A 10,891-nucleotide genomic window follows, 5' to 3' on the forward strand; every position below is an offset into this window, starting at 1 on the left:
AGACACACTCATATGAACCTCCAGTGCACAGTGTTCCATAATCCTTGGGGCACAAACTTTTACCTGCTGAAGCCTAGTTAATATGGGAAGAAAAAGGTGTGTGGCAAAATGAGTCATTCAAGTAGAAGGGAGGCCACAGCCAGCACACAATAACCAATTGCTACTTTCACAATGACCAAGGAAGTGACAGGCAAAAATTATATTTTCAAGAAATTATGTTTCCTTGAGCAAATTTTGAATCTGCAGCCACTTCAAAAAGCAACTTGCTTAGATCAGTCCACTCACCATGAACAAATGCTTAACTAAAATTAGGGGGGGGGGGAATGTTCTCTGCACCACTCACTAAAAGCACTAAAATAATATCAAATTTTCACTATGTTACAAATATCACATAAACTTATAATTCAACTTTTCAATAAGTTAATATGGGAATAATCCCAAAACCACATTAGCAAACTTTCTTCAGACTCTTAATGCTTATGACGCCTTTTAAGGAGAAATTTTCATGAAAAAAATAATATGCTATAAACAAAAGTGTACTGGCTTCTACACTGGGATTTCTTCTACTTCAGCTCATAGTATAGATAGTTCATCCTCCCTGAAAATGAGGCCTGGTTTCCAGGCAGCTAACTGTTCTTCTTTATCATAAGAACAGACTCCCCTTACCACTGACAGTTACTGTTAGAAACAGAACATTCTGTTACTTAACAAGAACAGTTAAGACTTACTTTTAATCTATATACTGTGCAATACAAAGTTCTGTTTCTTCCCATACTAAAATAAACAGCTGTACTCACAACCACCGATTAAGCCCAACTGCACGGCACTAGTAAAAGTATCTCAAAAAAAAAAAAAAAAACTTGCTAAAAATCACTAATTGTTGCACAGAACCCTAAACATTATGACATTCTTTGCTGTTACCTTTTGAATGCTTCTGCTGGGTTCCTCTCACATTCCCCAGGCTATAAGAGGCTTTGAACAGCTTGTCCTCATATCCTTGGAGTAGTCCACTGCGGCATATCTGGGCAACCAGACCTCTAAGGAACCCTCCAACACACAAAGTATCAGAGTCCTGGGCTTTGAAGAAATGAAAGGCCAAAGCCTGGCGATGTAAACCTCTCTGCAAGCTTTAGGTGAACTTGGCCATAAGAGTTCAGTACACAGGGCTGTCTTGCCACTACCAGGCCCTCCTACCAACAACACACTCCAAGCAGCTCCCTTTCCTGAGACAGCACCAGCATTATTCCCAGAATTCATCACAAGGGACGGTGTGTTGACAGCACTACTGCAGCAGCTGGTTTTCTCCTGGAGGCAATGCTGAAGCTTGTGGAAAACCCACTCCCTACAGTACAACTGCTTCCCTTTCAGTAAACTCGTTTGGGTCATTTTGCAGACTTTTTCTTCCCAAGGATTAGTCATAATAGATTTTCTATCTTCAACACTGGCTAGGAGACAGGTACACCAATATAGTCTTTATATCCATTTGGACATAACTTGCATTTGAATGACAAAAGAAACCAGTTACAGAGAAATTCAACAGACACAATTTATCAATACAATGTGCATGACTGTATTTGCTTCCATATTCTTGATTAGCAGAGAATATATTAATTGTTGAACAGACGCAAAAACAACTGGTTCCAAAGCTTGCCCATAGTTTTTGTATATCTTGATGGGTCATATAGCTCCATAGTTATGTCTGGAGTTTATGTGACTGTAGAGATTCTAAGCATACAGATGAAATAATAAATCTGGAAAACTCAAAAAGAGAAAACTCAGTCTTTCAATATATAACAAATGCTTCTCCAGACTCCAAGTGTTAATTGTGTGTGTGAAAATCAGATGTAGAAAAGCTGTCCATTATCTTAAATGTCATCAAAGAGATAGCATTTATATAGTACATAGGTAGCTCTGTATTTCCTGTTGAAGGATGACCACTCCAAGGACTAGTTCTTGCCAGTTTTAGGTATCTGGGCAACTGCCAGGAAACTGATTCAGATTTTCCTTATGTGGCAGAAATGACAAACCACTGTTTACACCTTCTTAATTCAAAGCATTCATAAAACACATTTTTCAAGACAGCAGATTCTTAATAAACGGGTTCCTGGGTCTTAAGATGTCCAGGTAATCCACAATTTCCATCAGTAACTAAAACGAAACAAACAAAAATATCTTAGTGCAAAATACCATATATTAAAAGCTTATTTACAGTTCACCCATTGATCTCAAAAATCCATACACCTCATCTCTGGCACTTTCAAGAAGTTGGGACACTTACCCCTCAAAGATACTCGTTCTATTTCCCTTTTGCATTATTTTCTTCTATGGTTGTAATTCCCAAGCAGACGATTTTATTAATTTAATATCGATTTTTGAAACCTTTTCACCCTAGAAAGGGAGAAAAAGAGACTTGATGCACTTGATGGAGTGACACCCTTCATTTTGGCCCAAAGGCTCTGAGGCTAGCTTGGTGGAACAGCGCCTCCAAGGAAGCGCTCTCAGCCCGCCCTGCATGGCAGTCGGGGGCTGTCGACTGGACCCGCCGCACTTCTTTGTTGGTAGTTTGCAAAATCGAGGAAAAGAACCCCAGGGTTGTGGCTGGATGAGAACTGGTTCACAGAAAAGAGAAGGCGACAGTCCCTTCCAAACACACTACAGCGTGACTCCTTCCCCGCGCTGCACCAAGGGCGACGCGCAGGACGGGTCAGACGCCACCTCCCGCTCAGCGCAGCGGCCAACTCCTCCCGAGCCAGGCGCGGGGCAGGGGCACCAGCGGGGCAGCCCGAGTCCAGCTCGGCCGGGAGACAAAAGGGTCCGGGTCCGGCGCCCGGGCCGCCGTGGCTGGCCGCCTGGCAGAGACCGCGCCCTGCACCGAGGTCCCCCGGCCCGGCACGCCCGCCACCGCCCGCCCCGCCCCTGGGGTGTGTCTCCGGGAGGGTGCGGGGTCCTCCGAGTCCCCGTGAGGGCCGCGGCGGGCGTCCAGCGCGGCGCCCCCAACCCTCCTAGCCCGCTGCGCGGGGCGCACCGGAACGGGGGTGGCGTGGAGGGGAGGCGGGTCTCCTCTAGCCCCGCCGCAGCCGCGCGCTGCCTAACGAGGGAGGGCCTCGCTCCCGCCGCCGCCGCCCCTGGGCACTGTGGCCCTGCCACCGCCGGCCCTCGGTACCTCGGGCCCCGAAGCCGCCTCACGCACTGGTTGCGCGAGATGCCGCCACCAGCAGCGCTCACGGATCCGGCTGCAGCCGCCTCCTCTGCCGGCCTGAGGTGCGCTCCCAGCTGCAGATCCGCCTCTTGGCTCCCTGTGATGGCCAGCTCCAGCTGCTAGAGGCCCAGTTGCTTCCAATGATATATCATTGGCCAGCACAGAATCATAGAGACCCCTACCTGCAAAGAATATTTGGGAATACAGTTTGTTTTTCACTTTTAGTTTGGGTTTGGTTCTGTTTTTGGTTGTGGGGGCTAAATCTAGGATTCCTTAAGCACTGAACAACCATCCCCAACCCTTTTTTATAGTTTAGAGACAGCGTCTCTCTAAGATTTTTAGGGCCTCACTACATTGCTAAAGCTGTCCTTAGACCTGTGAGCCTCCTGCCTCAGCCTCTATAGTCACTGGGATTATAGGCATGTGCCACCAGGCCTGCCTGGCTTTTTTTTTAAATGTTGGAGTTGGATCCTGGGAGGCTATCCTTACACGTGATTTGTGTTACCTCTCTGCCTGGGTGAGAGGTGCTTAAACACAGCTTGTGTTAAAAAGCCTTCCCCACCCTTTCCCAGGTCCGAGGGCTTGCTGAGCTGTGCCTGGCCAGAGACCTGAAGACCCAATTGCCAGCCCTGACCTTGGGATGCTGCCCCCCTTATCCTTTATTGGATGGAATTTTCCCTTGAATTTTTTGTTCTCCAATAAAAGCTCACTCCCTGGCATGCTCTCCCTCTCTCGCTAGTCTCTTCTGTAAACCTCGACACCACATCATGTGGCTGGAGGCGGGAACTAGGAGAAGCCATCTTGGAGCTGTGCTAAAGATAATGAGAGTCTCTCTAATTTAAAACCCACTAGCAATTTCTTAAGCATTGAATCTTGTTTCATGAAGCTCCCGCTGGTCTCGTGGCAGAGGAGCCCAGAGCCAGTCACATGGGAAACACTCATTTTACTACTGAACTGTACTTTCAGCACTAAACCTTTCATTTTGAATTATTAAAAAAAACATTTTATAAAATATAAGGTCCCAGTGGAATGAATTAGTGATACCTGGACCTGGACCTTAACTACCAGTTGTGCCCGCGTGGCTTAATGCAGGCCCAGTGCATAGTCACACGGTGGCATGAAAAAATGGGCATCAAGTGAGGAATGTGTCCTCATGGGCTGTTAAAGGAGAAATGCTGGATAGGTGACCAGGATGAGATATTGTTCTTTCATGTGTGTTAGGGTGTTCATCCCAGATAGAGAAGGGTTACACGGTGAGTGCATTTGTGTGGTTACCCACTGAGATACATCACCAGTTTTTAAAATATTTTTCTTTGCTGATAGATCTTTATTTTGTTTATTTATATGTGGTTCTGATAATCAAACCCAGTGCCTCACACATGCCATGCCATTCAATTGTGCTACCACTGAACCACAGGCCCAGCCTCATCTCTAGCACCTTTTATTTATTTATTTGATTTGGCCCTTCTGGGATTGAACTCTTGCATACTCCACCACTGAGCAACATCACCAGCCTCATTTTTTTATTTTATTTAGAGTCTCACTAATTATCTTAGTTCATCTCCATTGTTGAGACTGACTATTAACTCTTGATCCTTCTGCCTCAGCCTCTTGAGCCAGTGGGATTACAGGTGTGTGTCATTGTGTGTGGGTCCCCTTTTCTTTCTTGCTTTTTTATTATTTTGATAAAGGATTAAATTGATTCTCAGGACCTCACTAAGTTAATGAGGCTGGCTTTGTACTCTCAATACTCCTGCCTCAGCCTCCACATCCACTGGAATGACAGGCCTGTGCCACTGAGCCAACTCTAATACAATTTTTAAAGTTATTTATTCCATGGTAACATGAATATATTTAAACTTACAATCCAAAAACATACATATAATATATTCACTTATTATACAAAATTTATTAGAATTAGCATATGCCATTTTTATAAAAAACAATGTCACAAAAATTACTCCCATTGACCAAATGTGACCCATAAAATCTTGAAAACGTGGATATTTGAATTATACATTTTTATTCTTTTTCCAGATTTATTATTATAGACAAGTTCAAAACACTGAATGAGTGAATGAAAAGAATTATGCCAATTTCCCAAATTATTAGTTGAGGATAATATTTTATTTTTCCTAGTAATGACATTTATTTTCCCACAAATACTGCATGTGGCATTTATGTGTTGAAGATAAAAAGTTGATTACACAGAAACTGAGACAGAAATGTTTCCCAGATTTATGATAAGAATGAGAAAGAGATTGATTGTGTGTAAGGAGTGCCAAACACAGTTAAGACCAGAAAGTAACTCTTAGATTTTATAGGACAATAAGGTGAATACATTCTATAATAACTTCTTTAACAAATCAAAATAGCCAGAAATTTGCAGGTTTCAAACAAAGAATAATAATTTTAATTAGAAGAAAATTACCCTGATCTGATAATTACACACTATATACACATGTTGAGTTACAATAATGAGTCTCATATCCAAGTACAAATAGTAGATTCCAGTTAAAAATTAAAATAAACAGAAATCAACTCTTTGATGTTTTAACCAAATATCTACATTACTTCAGATTTTAAAATGATATCCTGTGTTCATAAATGTTTCACTATTTTTTTTACTATCCTGTCTTTTATATATCTAAAAGGTCTAAAGAGTCATGGAATGATTTAGCCTCATCCACATGGTTTTCTGATGACTGCTATTTTTTTTTTCAAAAATTGTTTCCACTTTATTTTATTATTTTATTTTTTATGTGGTGTTGAGGATTGAACACAGTTTCTCTCATATGCTAGGCAAACACCATACCACTGAGCCACAATCTTAGCCCTGATGTGTGGTATTTTTTTAATATGTGGCCTGAAACAATTTAAAATACATACCTACTATTTCAGACACTTGGCTTAAAACACAACATGCCTTATATAGAAAATATTCCATCAGATTAACATCAAATTTTCTGTATCAATTTTATTTGTGGTTTCTTTACTGAAGAAATGCATTGCTTCCTTCAAGCAGATGAATATTGGGATTTTATGGAAGTTCATATTTAGGCTTGGGTCAAATTCTTGTTCTTTAATTAATAACCTTAAAATGAAATGACTTTGAGTCTATCTGAACTGTGACTTTAATTACCACCTTTATTCCAGCTTACTGAGGAGAAGATAATAATAAAATATTTCTACTGATGTTCAATAGCTGGACTTTGGTCACTTAAGATATTTTTTTTCTGGTCATACTAATAACATATATGCAAGGTTGATAGCTACATCAGGGATTCAAAGACAAGCCTAAAATACTGCCAAAGAGCTTTCTACACATATTGCTAGAATATTTTAACATTATGAAAACAATTTGAAGCAAAAACATATGTAGCCATTATTAAAAGAAAAGATTTAAATCTATTAAGTCACATATATGAGGAACTGCATAATTAAAACATAATGGCCAGCATTTCTACTGAGGACTTTTTATTTCAGAAACCCATCCATGTTTGAAACTTGTTATTCTTTCATACACAATAGCTCTAGAATATATGTAATGTGACTCCTCATATGTCATACAAGATGATCAGATTTAGTATCAAGGTAACACTTTAACTCAATAAAAGGTTATCAATACAAATTTTTTAAAAATCATTAGAGGGCATGATTTTCAGTGTCATATTAGATAATATATTAAAGGCATTAGTTCTGGTAATAAATGTCAAAAGACAGCACTAAAAAATACATCTATGTGCACACCTACTACATTAAGATGCCTTTTTGAGAAGGTTGAAATTCTTTACTTTTCTGCAATCCTTCCATTTCAATTCACTGAAAATTGTAGAGTTTTCAATATGTTCCTACTACTTAATCAAGAAGAGAAAGATGAAATCAAAGTAACACACTACCCCAGAAAACCTCAAGATGAGATTATATCAAGAACTCTTTTGATAATATATGGTAATTCTGAATCTATAAGAAAGCCTATGTACAGTGGGAGCACAACTACCATTACATAATCCAGACATAATTTGGTAATAATATTGGAATGGCACATGGAGGGTATTAGAGGGACTTGATAACTGAAGTGAGAAAAATGTGTTTTGGGTGAATCCACATATATCCCTGGTAATAGGATAGCCTGAGATTGATGAAGATGACACTATTTGAAACAAAGGCTTCTGCTTCACTTTGTCCTAAGATATATACTATTAATATGGAATATAAAAAAAGATGAAAAAGATCAACAAACTATATTATTTTATTAGTAAAAGAAATATTTTCCTCTGAAGTTTGTTTTTAGATTTCAGCTAACACCATAATTTTCTTCTGAAACTTCACATTCCTTTTCTAGCACAAGATCTAGCCCAAGAACTTTACCATTGGTATCTTGGCCCTAATACATCTAGGGATGCTAATAATTATGGGGTTCATAGTTACAGATGTTTTGTCTCTTAATTTTGGAGATGACATCAAATAAAAATTAATAACCTACTTTCACAAGTATTTTGGGGGGAGGGTGCTTCTCCATTTGTACCACCTGCCCGCAGAGTGTTCTCTATGACATCCCCTTCAGCCCCATAAGCTCCTGCTTGGCAAAGTTCAACCATCAATTTTCACATCAGAACCTGTGATTCCTTGTTCCTTGTGGGTATTCTTCGTGTTCTTGAATGCTTGATTCTCATTCTCTTCTACTGCCAATATTAATGTGGCCTAACATGATCTTATAATTATTAGTGTATGCTGAACAATTGCACCAATGTATTACTTTCTAAGGCATTTATTTTCAAAATTGGGGGTGTTCCAGGAAGTCATTTTTCTAAGGCTCATGTCCTTGGGTCTTTCTAAAAGTCAATAAATTGATAAAACTCTAACTAAAAAATAAATGATGTTATCATGATTAATACATGAACATTAAAATAAATAAACAATATTTTAAACTCTCAGCCCATTGGTTTAAGGACTTAGATTACATAGATCAATTTGGTGGAAGACACAAAATACCAAAATGCATTGTATCCTTGGTTATCTTTGTACTGGGAAGAAATTATTGTTTTCTGCATTGAACGCTCACCAAGCCATGGGTTTATTTAAGGTAGGACACTGCTGTTTTCTTCTGTAACCATGACATGTTATCAATCATATGTAAAAAGAAAAAAAAATAACAGAAATAGGAAATGGTTCTCTCAGAATAAAAAAAAATTACAAGCACACTGTGATAATGTACAGAATATCCAAAATGTGGCCTCTCTATACGGGGCATCTACAGAAAGCATGAACTTGTATACCTGCTGGGAGAAAGAAAAATGTTGCAACCCTCCAGCTAATTAGGCTTTATTGTTTGAAAGTATAAAAAATAGCCATTGGTAAAGCAATATTTCTTGCAGGAGTGAACACTGAATGTACATTTGCAAGAATATAAAAGAGATCCCCAGAGCTATTAAATACAGAAATATTGTTAAGAAATGAAATTCAGAAATAGCCCGAATGTCCATCAATTGTTTAGTTCCAACTTTCATCTATCTATATCATGGAAAGTTAAGATTTTTGCATATGTGGAGTGTTTTCCAGGTTTTTTCATTGAGTTAACAATAAGGGGAAGAAAGTATATACAGGAGCACTCCCTTTTGGGTAAGAAAGAAATTCACATAATAACATATTATTGTAATTGCCTCCTACCAAAAAAAAAAACAGTAAGAATATATATATATATATATATATATATATATATATATATATATATATATACTAGAAACAATTAAATCAGTTGTTCATAAAGGGCAATGGTAAAGATTAGTGGGGATGGGATATAGGTGAGTCTTCTGTGTAATTTAACATGGGTTTATATTTGAGCCAAATAAACAAAAACCATCTTCAAAACAGAATTAAATCAAAGGACAAAATCAAGCCCAACAGACAGGTAAGAGTCTGACAAAACAAACATGAACCATACTACTCTGTGACTAATTAATTTCTTAAGCTTGCATGATTTAGTCATCAATGCAGACAATGAAGGACACTCTGGAAGTTACCAGGCTGGTTGGTGCATGTACAAGTAGTCAGAGCCACAGATTGGAACACCTCAAAATTGACCTTTTGCTTCCTGCATCTTCATTCCCTGGTTCACACAATGGCAGGCTGAGCTTGGACACTGAAGGTCCTCTGTGCTGGCAGGTGACATCCCCAGAAAATTGCATCTACACATATTTTCACAAGTTTACTCATTCTACTCAGCCATGAACAAGAATGGAGTTATATCATTTGTGGGAAATGAATGAATCTGGAGAACATCAAATTAAATGAAATAAATCAGATGCCAAAAGTCAATTGTCAAGTCTTTTCTCTCATATGTGAAAGGTAAAAAAAATTGGAGTTTAAAAAATAAGTGAATCTCAAAAAAATTGGAGAAAGAATAGTTGAGTTTAGACTAATGGAAGAGAGGATAAGAGAGATGATTCAGGCACTGAGAAAGAGACTGGTCAATGATGTTATGCCCATATATGTATAGGTCAGAATTGAACATACTAATAAAATAATTACAATGTCTTAAATTAAATGACATTTTGGGTACCAGTGACTGAAATTCAGCATGCTTCACCATTGTGCAACATCGCCATCACCAGTCCTATTTTTGTATTTTTTTTTTTTTGAAACAGGGTTTTGCTAAGTTTTTCAAGGCTTTGCCAAAAGAGCTAAAGCTGGGTGCCCACAAAGCAAAAATACAAAGGCCTGTCATCCCTCTAGCTTATGGAGCACTCACTAGGAACAAAGTGCTAACTATCTATGACTTCATTTAATTCTCACTATAGTCTTGGGAAGCAAGTGGCATTAGCCCCATCTTAAAGATAAATAAATAGAAGATAAATTAAAGATCTATTAAAGCTGAGTGAGGTGGTACATGTCTGCCATCCCAGCATATTGGGAGCCTAAGGCAGAAGGATAGTGAGTTCAAAGCCAACCTCAGAAAAATTGAGGTGCTAAGCAACTCAGTGAGACACCGTCTATAAATAAAAATACAAAATAGGTCCTGGGATATGACTAAGTTGTTATGTGCCCCTGAGTTCAATTCCAAGTACCAAAGAAAAAAGAAATTATTTAAGCTTCTATAAATATATAAAAGCCAGAATACAAATGTATGGTATGTACTCAAGACCTTGGTCCATTAATATTTATTTTATACAAGTGATAACATCTAGGAAACTCCCTGCAAGCTCCATAAATCTAATGCTTGAGAGTACTCCCCAGAGATTTTTGTTTCACTGACTGGAGCTAAATTTCAGGTATCAGGGTAATTGACTCTAATGCTCACAATTAGGGACGAAATCACTTTTCTATTAAAAATCATGGAAACTTAGACAAAGAGAGTGGATTCACCTGTTCAATGTTGTGCATCAAGTCCACAGGAAAACCAGGTGGGTGTCTGTACTTCTGTAGCTCTACAAAGAGCTCTCTGTGGCTCCAAATAAAAGAAGACTCCATGAAGCTGGGGGGGACACTAGCCAACCCCTCTGCCAGAACTCACGCCACAATACTCCCAGGAAATAAGTGTACATAGAGGAGAAAATTCCAGGTGTTACATTGGTGATCAATGAACAATGCCATACAAGGAAATAGGGCACAACCCACTTCAGCAAAGGCAGAGGACTGGCTGGGCCAGGATGGGGGCTGGCCTAGAGGATTAACTTTTCCATGGCACATGAA

At 39.0% G+C, this 10,891-nt stretch overlaps 1 pseudogene across 1 annotated transcript; it reads right to left on the reverse strand.

The window, feature by feature from the left end:
- Window positions 1-917: 917 nt before the first annotated feature.
- Window positions 918-1,419, reverse strand: LOC308640608 (ankyrin repeat domain-containing protein 50-like; annotated as a pseudogene). Its single transcript has one exon. The product of its transcript is annotated as an ankyrin repeat domain-containing protein 50-like (transcript).
- Window positions 1,420-10,891: the final 9,472 nt, after the last annotated feature.

Source organism: Spermophilus citellus (genome assembly GCF_964194105.1).
Source record: "Spermophilus citellus genome assembly, contig: SCAFFOLD_55, whole genome shotgun sequence".
Lineage (NCBI taxonomy): Eukaryota > Metazoa > Chordata > Mammalia > Rodentia > Sciuridae > Spermophilus > Spermophilus citellus.